The following is a 12227-nucleotide window of genomic DNA, read 5'->3' as shown; positions in this document are numbered from 1 at the left end:
TTTATACCATTAAAATCTTAATAACCATCAATTATACAATTAAGCATACTAAACATTTAAAGTAAACATTTCCAATTAAGCTCATTGTTCAGTCCCTTAGGGGCCATCATATTATATTTTAAAATGTAAATACATTCCTTATATAATAATTTTTGTTTCAAAACATTTTCATCCCCCCACGGACAATTAATCTGTTCTAAAATAGTACCATGTAAAATACTATTATTTCCTTGGTGCTTAGTTTTAAAATGTAAGGAAATTATTTTATCTTCCCTTTGGTGTTTTACATCCCATAAATGTTCCATAAATGTGGTACGAAACATACGTTTAGTTTCTCCTATGTAAAACAACCCACAGGGGCAATACAAGACATATATTACCCCTTTGCTATTATTTGGTATGGCTATATGCCTGGAGTGTCTGTGAAAGTTTGTTGAAGTTCTATTCCCATGCCTGCCAAGGATGGCATGATAGTTGTACACTCCTTGTATTGTACTCGTACGTGTCTCTAAAGTGTCATGCTGTCACGGACTGTAATGAGTTCTGCATAATCCCTCTGTCCTAGATGCATCATTGACATGATTGTGTCAATAGCACAGTCATACTACATCAGTCCACAGTACACCTTGCTAATGATATAGGTCCAACTGATGTGTAAGTGTTCTCTGTAGATGTGTACCTGCAGGTGTTACTGGTTGTCCCATACCATCCCATGCAGATAGCTTGAGAGGCATGTATGTGCTACAGCAGCTATAGGGCACTGTTAAACATAAAGGAAGGACAGACCTGTAGATTATATAGTAGTACTGTTGTAAACTATATAGCCTATACCTGTATTAATGGACTGTATCTCTCTCTCTCCCTACCCCTTATTTTCATCTAAATTTATTATTGTTAGACATTGTATATGGTTCACTATTAACATATGTTGTTCTCTAAACTTTATTTTGGGGTATGTGTTTTATTATTGTTATGTATTACAATGGTTGCATATTAACATATCCTGTTGAATTACTGAAGTCGCTGGCCTTATGCTGTAACTATTGTTGGCATGCTGTTACTATACTGACTGTTATGTTATTTACTGTTGTGTTCCATATAATATGCATTGATATTTCCATCGGTTATTAACAATGTTCTGTCATGCTGTTATAACTAACAAAATGTTTTGGTCATAACTAACCTATACACATTGCTATACATCAATCACCACAGCACGTCAGGGGAGGCCAGTTCCTGCTGACCCATCTACCCTGCCTCAGCCCGCCATGGCACTGGGTCCTAGCCTATCTGGAACCCAAGCCGGTAATGCCCCTCCTGGTGTGGAGGAATGTGCATAGGAGTTATGAACAATGCCTGCAATAGACTGAGGGCAGACTCAACAACCTGATGGGGCCTGGTAGCCTTGTTGCCCAGCCCCCAGCACAGCCACCTTTGGGGCAGTGAAAGAGCAGTGTTGACTGCCCATGGGTGGGGATATCAGTCATGCTGCGGCTGTTGTGAGGCACGTGTGTCTGTGATGCCACAACACCCTCCCTGTCCAAGGTGTTTGCCCACCTCATGTGTCACACACTGCCCCTGTATGCTGTCTTATCTGTCTTGTCTGTCTGCAAATGCAACTTCTCCTACCCAACTTACCTCCCCACACGTACCTAAATTCCTTCCTCAACATTCCACTCTCTCCTTAAAAAAAAATGGGCACCTGTCCCACAAAAAAATATTGCCCCATATATATAGCTCTCTATTTTGCACATTTGTCCACTGGACACAACTAATTAGGTCCAATTGGCTTGACAACACATTTATGTTGTCCTCACCCATCTCTCTGGGGTTTGAGGGCCCAAATTCATGTGCAAAATCTGTAAAAACTGCACAGCTTTTGCTGTACAAGAAATGGAAAGCTATAGTCCTTCCCTCCACCCTTCCTGCATAACCCTACCTGCCTTACAGTATGTTTTTCCCCCTGCTTGCCCCTATTTCACTACAGTCCTATCATCTCTTTTTTTTATTTTTTATTATTAGTGTGGGTTTGTGCAAACTTGCTTAATTGTGCTTAAAAGTGCCTTAATGATCTTATGTGTTTCTCACAGTGTTAGGCACATCTGCAAAATAACCACCCCACCACAGCTCAAATGTGGGCCCCTGTCAACTATAGCATACTTCATTAGCCCACTAGGCCGCTCAGTTCTGAATTAAAACAACTGTTTCCAGCAAAATATACTGGTGCAAACACTACACCAGTACACAGCCAAATAAATAATAATGGATGTATGTGAGGCCTGGGATAGCATGTATTCTTGTCAACTGTACATATTGTTGCAGAATGTCCAGAGCTTTCTCCCCTATTTTTGGTCCAGTTTTCAGACAGTCATATTTTTTTGGCAAAGTAGTGGCAAGTCATTAAAAATTAAGGTTAGAAAATCATGACAGACATTTCAGTTTCACACTTCATACCCTTCAGAAAACACGTACTAATGCAAAACCTGTTAATCTATCAACATTCTAAGTTTGTAAGAGCAATTTATAAATTGTCCCTATTTTGGGGTATTTGTCCCACTTTTATTCATGGATTTGTCCAGATTTCTTGCTCTAAGAGGTTGAGAGGTATCATAGCATGTAACTGTTCCATTTTATCAGCAACATCTTTAAACACACCTGCTAAGGCAGCAATGGCAAAGTACATGTATAAAACTGGGACCCTGCTGCACAACAACTGCCTGTGAAAGCCATGCAGATAATGATGGATGCAGACAATGTGTGTCACAGACAGTACATATGCACATATATCTTTCAAATACACCTGCTACAGTACTGACTCAGTAGCTCAGTCTATTAGATGCCTTGTATGTAGTGTACTTTGCCACGCACAGTCGTGGGTGTGAATCCAGTGTGTTGCACATCAATTACATTCTTGTGAACACAGCAACTAATGACTGACTCATGCAGTTTTAACCCACACAGGATGCTGCTATTACATTAATTGCTACCCATGTTTGCAAGTCAAAGGCCTGTAGGTAGGGACACAGTGCACATATTTCTATAGCCAAACTATAAACCACCTACTAATCTGTGATTGGTACTGTTACATAACAGATGAACCTTATACACATGACTTGAATGGACTGTAAAGGGTACCCTTACCCTGGGTCTGCTGTGATGACACAGCTGACACTACTGGCTCAGATACACATGCAGCTTGCTGTAGTACAAAGAGTTTACACTCCTCCCTATGTGTCTTAGGTTGCAGCAGCAGCTGCAGTCTGGAACATACACAGATGTATGTTAATCTAGCTGCTATAGAACTACCATACCTCTCAACTTCTTAGAGCAAGAAAGCTTGACAAAGCCATAAATAGAGAACATTTTTAAATATTGCTCTTACAAACTTAGAAAGTTGATAGAATAACAGGTTTTGCATTAGTATGAATTTTCTAAGGGATATGAAGTCTGAAACTCAAATATCTGTCATTATTTTTGAACTTTAATCTTTAATGATTTACCAATACTTTGCCAGAAAAACACACTTTTTTGTAAAATGGACCACAAATATGAGGCCAAAATCTAGACATTCTGTGAAAATCTGTACAGTTGAGAGGTATGCTCACAACCCACTAGAACAAGGGATCCAGACACAACCAGTGGTGGCTCGTGATATCGGACTGCAGGACTGCAGCCCCCCCCCCCCAGCTGTGTACCACAATGGTACAATCCAATAAGTTCAGCAACTTCCCATAGAAAGTGAATCCGGACTGCTGCCTTACCAGTCCAGATTCAGGAAGAAGGCTGCAGACTGCTGATGCCCCAGAAGTCTATGTGGTGCTAACTGCATAGACTGGAAGGGGATCGGACTGCAAGGTAAGCAGTCTTGGAATGGAACATTCAGACAGAAAACCGGAAGTGTGCATTCCGGCATGCAGAGATGAGAAGAGCCAGCTTTGGATTTCTTTTGCTGCTAAGAAAGCCGTTTGGAGTTTAGTGCAGCTTTGGATTTTATTTTGCTGCCGAGAAAGCTATTACTTTGCAGCTTGGATGTAGGTATTGTGTGTGTGCCGAGAAAGCCATTTGGAGTTTTATTTTGCTGATGGCAGGTATGGACTATAAGAAAGCTGTTACTGTTATGTTGCAGGTTTATTTTGCTGCCAAGAAAGCCGTTCAGACTGAGTTTTAATTTGTTGCTGGAAGGTAGGAACTGTAAGAAAGCATTCCTTTGCTGCTGCCAAGAATGTTATATTGCAGGTTTATTTTGCTGCCGAGAAAGCCATTCAGAGTTTTAATTTGCTGCTGGAAGTTAGGGACTGTAAGAAAGCCATTACTTTGTTGCTGAGAAAGTTATGTTGCAGGTTTATTTTGCTGCCGAGAAAGTTATGGTGCAGGTGCAGGTATATTTTGCTGCTGAGAAAATTATGGTGCAGGCTTATTTTGCTGCCGAGAAAGTTATGGTGCAGGTTTTATTTTGCTGCTGAGAAAGTTATGCTGCAGGTTTGTTTTGCTGCCGACTTGCTGAGAAAGCCTTTCAGAGTTATAATTTGGTGCTGGCAGGTACTGTAAGTGTGCTTCTGCAGGTTTGTTTTGCTGCCAACTTGCTGAGAAAGCCAATCAGAGATATAACTTGGTGCTGGTAGGTACTGTAAGAGGGCTTTGGGATGTTGTACTGAAAGCCATTCAGAGTTATGACTTGGAGCCTGTTTTGTTGTACTGAAAGCCCTTCAGAGTTATGCCTTGGAGCCTGTTGTGCTGCTGACTTGCTGAGAAAGCTGTTCAGAGTTATAATTTGGTGCTAAGAAGGCTTTGGGATGTTGTATTGTGAAAGCCAATGACTTGGAGCCTGTTTTGCTGCTGACTTCTTGAGAAAGCCATTCAGAGGTATAAGTTGGTGCTGGCAGGTACTGTTGCAGGATTGTTTTGCTGCTGACTTGCTGAGAAGGCCATTCAGAGTTATAATTTGGTGTTCAACTTGCTGAGAAAAGTTGTGTGTGTTACAATTTGGTGCTTGACTTGCTGAGAAAGGGTGTATGTGTTATAATTTGGTGCTCGACTTGCTGAGAAAAGGTGTGTGTGTGTGTGTGAAATGCTCCAGTCAAGGCATACTGGTGGCTATAGGGTGAACTCAGGATATAATACCTCAGGCTTGAACCCTGGGTTCAAGTAACAAGAGCCTGGATTCCCTACCCACCACCATCTGCTTAACTTCTGCAGATTTTTGTCTCATATTTTGTTCTGTTCTGTTCATCATAAAATCTGTGGTTTCTAGATTTGGAATTCCTTAGACAGTTGATGGTGCAGTGGTAGCATTGTTGCCTCCCAGCTAGAGGTTTTCTGGTTTGATTCTTGGCTGGGGTGCCTTCTGTGTGGAGTCTGCATGTCCTTTCTGTGTGGGTGGTAACAAGATCCTGAATTTCCTACCCACCACCATCTGTGAAACTTCTGCAGATTTTTGCCTCATATTTTGTTCTGTTCTGTTCATCAGGAAATCTGTGGTTTCCGAATTTGCCATACCTTAGATAGTTGATGGTGCAGTGGTAGCACTGTTGCCTCACAGCTAGTGGTTTTCTGGTTTGATTCTTGGCTGGGTTGCCTTCTGTGTGGAGTCTGCATGTCCTCCCTGTTTTTGTGGGTGGGTTTGCTCTGGTGTCCACCCATTTTACAAAGACGTGTCTACAGTATTTCTCCCTGCGCCTCTGCTGAAAATTGCCTTTTGTTCCAAGTCAGACTTTCCTGGTCAACAAATGTTAAATAAAATTGACAGACATTTGAATTTCAGACTTCATATTCTTCAGAAAGTACATAGTAACACAAAACCTTTTATTCTAGCAATTTTCTAAGTTTATAAGATGAATATTTGAAATGTGTCCCTATTTTTGGGACGACATTCCCCCATTATTGGCTTCGTCCATGTGTTTTGTGCTAAGAGGTTGACAGTTATGGTGAGAACTGAGTTCACTAAAGGGTAGCCATTTAAGTTTCAGTCTTCCTCTCTTTCATAAAACAGCTGATCTGACATAGTGGTATGTTGCTCTGACTGTTTCGCACAGGGTCCTGGCTTCAAGGCTTGGTAGTGAAATGTATAGTAGTAACACAGCATTTTTTTATTAGCAACTTTCCAAGATTATACAAGCAATGTTTAAAATGCGTCCCTGGTTTTTGGGCTTTTGTCCCTCCCCAATAAATTTTTGCTTTTTCCAGATTTCTTGTGCTGCGAAGTTGAGAGATACAGTTGAGTGTCAAGTAGATTTTACAAGGGGCTGAGAGCTACAGGGGAACAGTTGAGTGTCAAGTAGAATTTACAAGGAGCTGAGAGCTGCAGGGGAACAGAAGTTTAGTGCTGCCTATGGTTAGTCTGATTGTATTGTTAATAGCACAACAGGTTGTGTACTTGCTCTTGCTGCAGAATGCTGTGGATTCTACTCCCACAGGGGGTGGGTGCTGCCGTACTGAGAATGTCCTCTTTGGCGAAAATACAGGCACTTTATTTGTAGATGAAACTAGGAAATATAAAGTTGTTTGCTAGCAGCGACCTCTTCATTAGTTACAAATCTCTTTAATATGGAATTTTATAGATGACTTTTACTTCTGCAGAGATTGTGCATATTTACTGATACTGGTGGATTGTAGAAGTTTGAGTAGACTTTTATGATGTAAATGTTCTCAGTTGGGCAGTTTTGTCATTATTGGTGCATGCATTTTGTTTCATTGTTTACTGGAAAAAATGTTCAAAACAATAAATTTAAAACACCCTCTAACAACTGTACTGTATTATACAAGGAATATAATTTAATACAATCAGGAAGGTGTATCACACAACACATGTATGTCTTGTGTGCAAGGGGGGCTATCATTTAAAAAGAGACCAAAGTTAATCTTTATACTAGCCAAATGTATTTTCTTTGAATGTGGATTTCAATGCTGTTTCACTGAATGTGAGTTTCAAGGGCAGATAACTTTTAATGCTAAATTTGTTTTCATTGTGAGACTGCATTGCATTGTTTAGCAGATGTCTTAGTTTTTGTGCTGTAAAATGCAAAATAAAAATTTCAAATGAAATCCAAATCATCGTAGAAGTAAAGCAGTATGCATATTACAGTGTTTATGGTAAATGGGGCAAAATAGCCAAGTAATGGGACATTGGAATGGCTGCAGGGGGGAGGCTCCATTCGACCATGATTTTGTGAGGGGGAAGGGAGGCAAACTCAGACAGCCCCGGCTGAACTATACCTCTCAACTGTCCAGAGTTTTGCAGAATGAATAGATTTTTGCTTCTTATTTTTGGTTTGTTCCTCATAATTTGTGGTTTTCTGGCAAATCATTTAGGAATTAAGTCACTAAATAATGACAGATATTGAGTTTCAGACTTCATAACCTTCAGAAAAATGCATGCTAAAGCAAGACCTGTTATTCTATCAACTAAGTTTATACAAAAGCAATATTTAGTACTGCTTGTATGTTTCCCCAGTACATTTGGCCTTGGACAGATTTCCTGTGTTAACAGGTTGAGAGGTACATGCAAATAAATTGCTTTATAGAATTAGGCATATCCAAACCTCTCAACTGTCCCCAATTTTGGCTTAAAATGTTTCTGTCCCTCTAATAATCCCTCCACAAAATGGCAATTTTGGAAGAAAACATGGAAGATTTACAATTAATAAATAACTATAATAATCAGAGTTATAGATTACTTTTATTTCAGAAATGCATATAGATTCATTTATTTTGTCAGTTGCTCCAGTTAACAGTACTAATATTTAAAAAAGTGTCCCTTCTTTGACAGGTTCCCAGCTGTATTGTGTGGCTACTTTATATTTTTGCATCATATTTTTGGTCTATTTTTCATAAAATTGTGGTTTTGCAAATTAGAGGCAAATCAATAAAGATTGACGTTAGAAAATAATGACAGACATTTGAGTTTCAGATTTCATAACCTTCATACTAATGCAAGACCTTCTATTCTATTAGAAAGTTTATAAGAGTGATATTTAAATATTGTCCTTATTTTTGGGCCTTTGTCCCACTTCTATGTATGGCTTTGTCCAGATTTCTTGCTCTGAGGTTGAGAGGTATGACAAATGTGTCAGAGCCATCACAGTCAGCCAGAGACATTTCAAATTGTGACATACGTGTTGCACCCCACTCCCCCATGTAGTGACTCTGGATGTGTCCAAGCAAGGCAAGGAGCAGTTATGCAGTGTAAGTGTGCAGAGTATCCCGCCATCCAAGGTAGACAAGTACTACAGTGGCTTTTTATCTGTCCTTGTTTGATTTTGCAGAATGTTCAGGCTTTCTGTCATATTTTTATACTGTTGATTTATGCTTCCTATTATTCAGAAAGTGCCCGGTGATCTGTGTTTAAGTAGCAATGCTTTAATGACCATCAGGCAAAGATTGTAAGATGCAAGTAAGCTTTAATATGCATACTGTTAAAGAATTGCCAACACTGAAAGCCTTTTTGTTGTTGCCATGCAGAGAATACTTACATAACTAGATAACGTATAAGCCTTGGGTATTGAAAGGTATATGACAGTATTTGTAATAAAGGACAGGATTACAGTATTTAAAGAAACTCATTACCTTTGTTGAAGACTTGCAGTCATCTTTGCAGGCTTTACCCGTAAACTAAACAGAATGCCAACCTATCATGTGGGGTCCATAACCTGTGCAGTAATCCTTTAAGCAATTTATCTTGAGCTTGTTTCTTGTTTGCTGTTCATTTTTTACTTTGATCATGTTTTCCCCATGAAACAAGTAGATAGTTGTCAGGCAGCAGGTCTTTTTTGGATAAGAAACATTTTTACAAGTGGGGGTATCACAGAGATTGCTACTTTCTGCATGTTGCTTGGTACTTTTATAAAGCTGAATATAAATTATAATTAGAACTGTAGTGCAAGGAGAAGTGGTTTGAGTTGAGTGCTGCTTGTTTTTCTTATACTTGACTTTGACTGGCATTCCAGTAATGTATTTAAAAAGTAATTTATTTTTTTATGCCTTGCAACCTTTTTGTTTCCATCTAGATATTAAGTAAGCTGTCATGCAGCCAATGCAATGAAATATTTTTTTTTATTCTACACTTTGTTTTGTCTTGATTGGACTCTCATAATGAAGGTTTGGCACCCAGGGCAGCGTATTTAATTAAAGTTCCAGTTTTTGTGGTTTTGAGTATAGCTCCTCCCCTTTCTGGTTGGCCACACCCCTTCCCATTGGCCTCACCCATTCAGCTGTCTCCTGCAGCCCCCCTTTAATTTGAAGTCACCAGCCACCACTGGACACAACCATACATATAGAATGGGGGGGGGGCAAAGGTCCAGTGACAGGGACATGTGTCACAGTTTGCCCCTACAAAGACAGTGAGCTGATAGAATAACAGCTACTGCATCAGCATACCTAATCTGATGGGTGTGACATCTGACATTCACATGTCTCCTTCTCCTTACTAACCTCAACCCACAATGTTTACCACTGAACTGCCAGATAATCACAATGTCATGGGACAATGGCCAAACATATCATGTAAAACTGTGGACAAACCTCAGAAATCACAACAGTGGACAGTATTTGTACCTACCATCTGTGAGGCTGTAGTCTCCACACCTCATTAATATCAATCTCAAACAGTAAGAAAGTGGCCAAGGCCTACAGGAACACCTTAAATATTACACTGTGATGCCAAGTCATTGGCTAATAAAAGTGCAACCCAGCTGTATTGGATGCAATTAGCAAGTCTGAGTCACAGATTGATGCACAGACAATTACCTGCTAATGAGCATTACCTCAAAAAGGCAAGCAACTGACTATGGGGAGCAGGTCTGTATGTTGTTTTGCTTACACAGACAATGGGTTTGCAAGCAGGCTATTTGCAGAGAAATGCTTCTAACAAGGAGTACTTCACTCTACCAGGTATGAAATAGATGCCCCCATATAATGGAATGCAGATGGTAGGATGAAGGTATGGGGAGCAGGGGTTACAACAGTAAGCCTGTCAGGCATCTATGGTACTGACATGTTGGTGATACTCTGCTGTCCAACAGTTACAGGCATGCCTCTCAACTATCACTGCTTTGAGTCAAATCCCAACTCCATCCCTGTAAGTCCCTCCTACAATGGTCGGCTGATGTAGGAAAGCTAGTGGAATCTGTCTTAGACATAGTCACACTAAATAAGAGTGTAAACTCCTGTAACATCAAACAATGTACTGTCATTTACAACCTCTCAGTCTGTCAATGATGTACATAAATAATGATGGCATTCTTCAGCTGTCCCAGACTGTTCCTGTTATACCCTGGCTAGGTCACTGTTTTGTTGACATTTGTCCCTCATTGGTTGAGAGCTATGGCTAACATACCTGTCAATCCTGTACAGCAGGGATTTGGTCATAGCCATACATAAGCGGGGGACATAGGCCCAACCTCAGTGACAGGGGATACATATTGACCATATAAAGTAAAACTATGACTACACAAACAGATATTACTGTAGCATATGTGTTTCCTGAGGGGATGTGGATTGTGAAAGCCAAATTCCCTATTGTCCATCAACAACCATCAATGAATGGCCAACCATTTGTCAGATATCCACATGTCTGTGCCAAAAGAAACACATTCATGAGGTGCACATTCACAGTCCACAAACATCTGTGTGCTGGGGAGGTGAGATGCCTACAGGGAACATATACTACAGTAGGTTTGCATTGCTGTCTGTCATTGTGGCACACTGCTGTTGCTGGACTCTCCCCATATAGTTGTTGTAATATCATACAGCTATTTGTGCAACAGTGGATGTATAACATATTAGTGGGAGCTTGCCCTTAGGGGAAACACCACAGCACACTGCAGTGATGGGTGTAGAGACATAGAGCAGAATCTGTCACTTCACACAGGGACATACACAGTATTGCTGCAATCTTTGTGAAAGATACACATGTAGTGTGTTGATAGACTGTGGGATATGATGTGTGAGGGGGTGATGGATAGTGCAGGCCATTTTGGTTATGCAGGGTGTGTACATAGTGGATGTTCATTTATCTGGTCCTGTAATGTGCCCCCCCCTCTTGCTGTCTTTCAGGAACAATGTATCACAGGAGGCATCCCCCATTCACAGCTGCTGAGAATGCTGTTATCCTGGATGGCCTCATACTGCATAATCACATTCTGCTTTCAATGGGTCACCAACATCCTTACCATCGTGCTTTATTGTGGGGTGACCTTGTCAGGGCAGTTAACTAAAGTGGACATCAGGACAAGACATACGAGAAGACCCAACACAGGTCCACAGATATGCTCAATGCTGCACGTCAAAGGGCAGCTGCTGTGGCCAGGAATCTTGCTGCTGCCAGTGGAGGGCCTGCAACAGAACAACCACTCACAATCACAGAGGAATTCCTGGCAAACCTAGCATCAACCACTAGCTGCCAGGCATCCATCACCCTATACATCTTGGAGGTGGGTGCCCAGGTAAGCTTACTTTGCCCATCAGTGTAATATTGTATCAGTCATTATGGCAGACTCTGCATACCAGTACATGGGTGTCAAGTCTATCTACATTGTGGGAGGGTTGTTATAATGCACAGTTGTGCACACATACTCAGAATTTCAGCAATGTAGGCAGTATCACATTAGCTACTGTACATGTGGATATATGCACATATTGCCCTCTAGCAGTGCTACATTTGGTATTGCTGACAATCCCTTTCCCTCACATTTCCTTAGGTCCATCAGGTGTGGCCAGAATCCAAGGTCCTGTACCTGGTAAGTGTGATACCATTGTTTTACAGATCATATATACCCTAAGAATGTTAAGGGCTCCCATTTTGACCTAGGCACAACTGTTATGCTTAGTCAGAGTACACTAGGTTGTGTGTTCAGTTTTGGATCAGTTAACTGGAGTGCATTGAATAGGTAATAACAGTTGTGTATTTGCAGGAACATTAACTCATTTGCTCTTAATGTTGTGGAGGACTGTGCAGCCTGATAAACAAGAGGCAATCACTCACAGTTGCTTGTTCATACACAATATGGAAATGGTAAATACCTGAGGCAGTGATACTTTAAGTAGTATGATCATGAAAGGTCTACTTTGTTTTAGGGGTAGGTCTATCAGATACACTGACATATTGCTTATCTGATAGGTGTATCATGCTAGCAACATTAATGGAATGCAGCTGCAGTGCATGTTATATAGGGCCTGTCTTGTACAGTATGTGTATATTGTTGTGTGTTTGTGTGCTGTGCATGGGATCAGAA

This window comes from Protopterus annectens, chromosome 6.part0 (genome assembly GCF_019279795.1).
Source record: "Protopterus annectens isolate FY-2018-M chromosome 6.part0, PAN1.0, whole genome shotgun sequence".
Classification (NCBI taxonomy): domain Eukaryota; kingdom Metazoa; phylum Chordata; order Ceratodontiformes; family Protopteridae; genus Protopterus; species Protopterus annectens.
Note: the sequence above shows the minus strand (reverse complement) of the source record.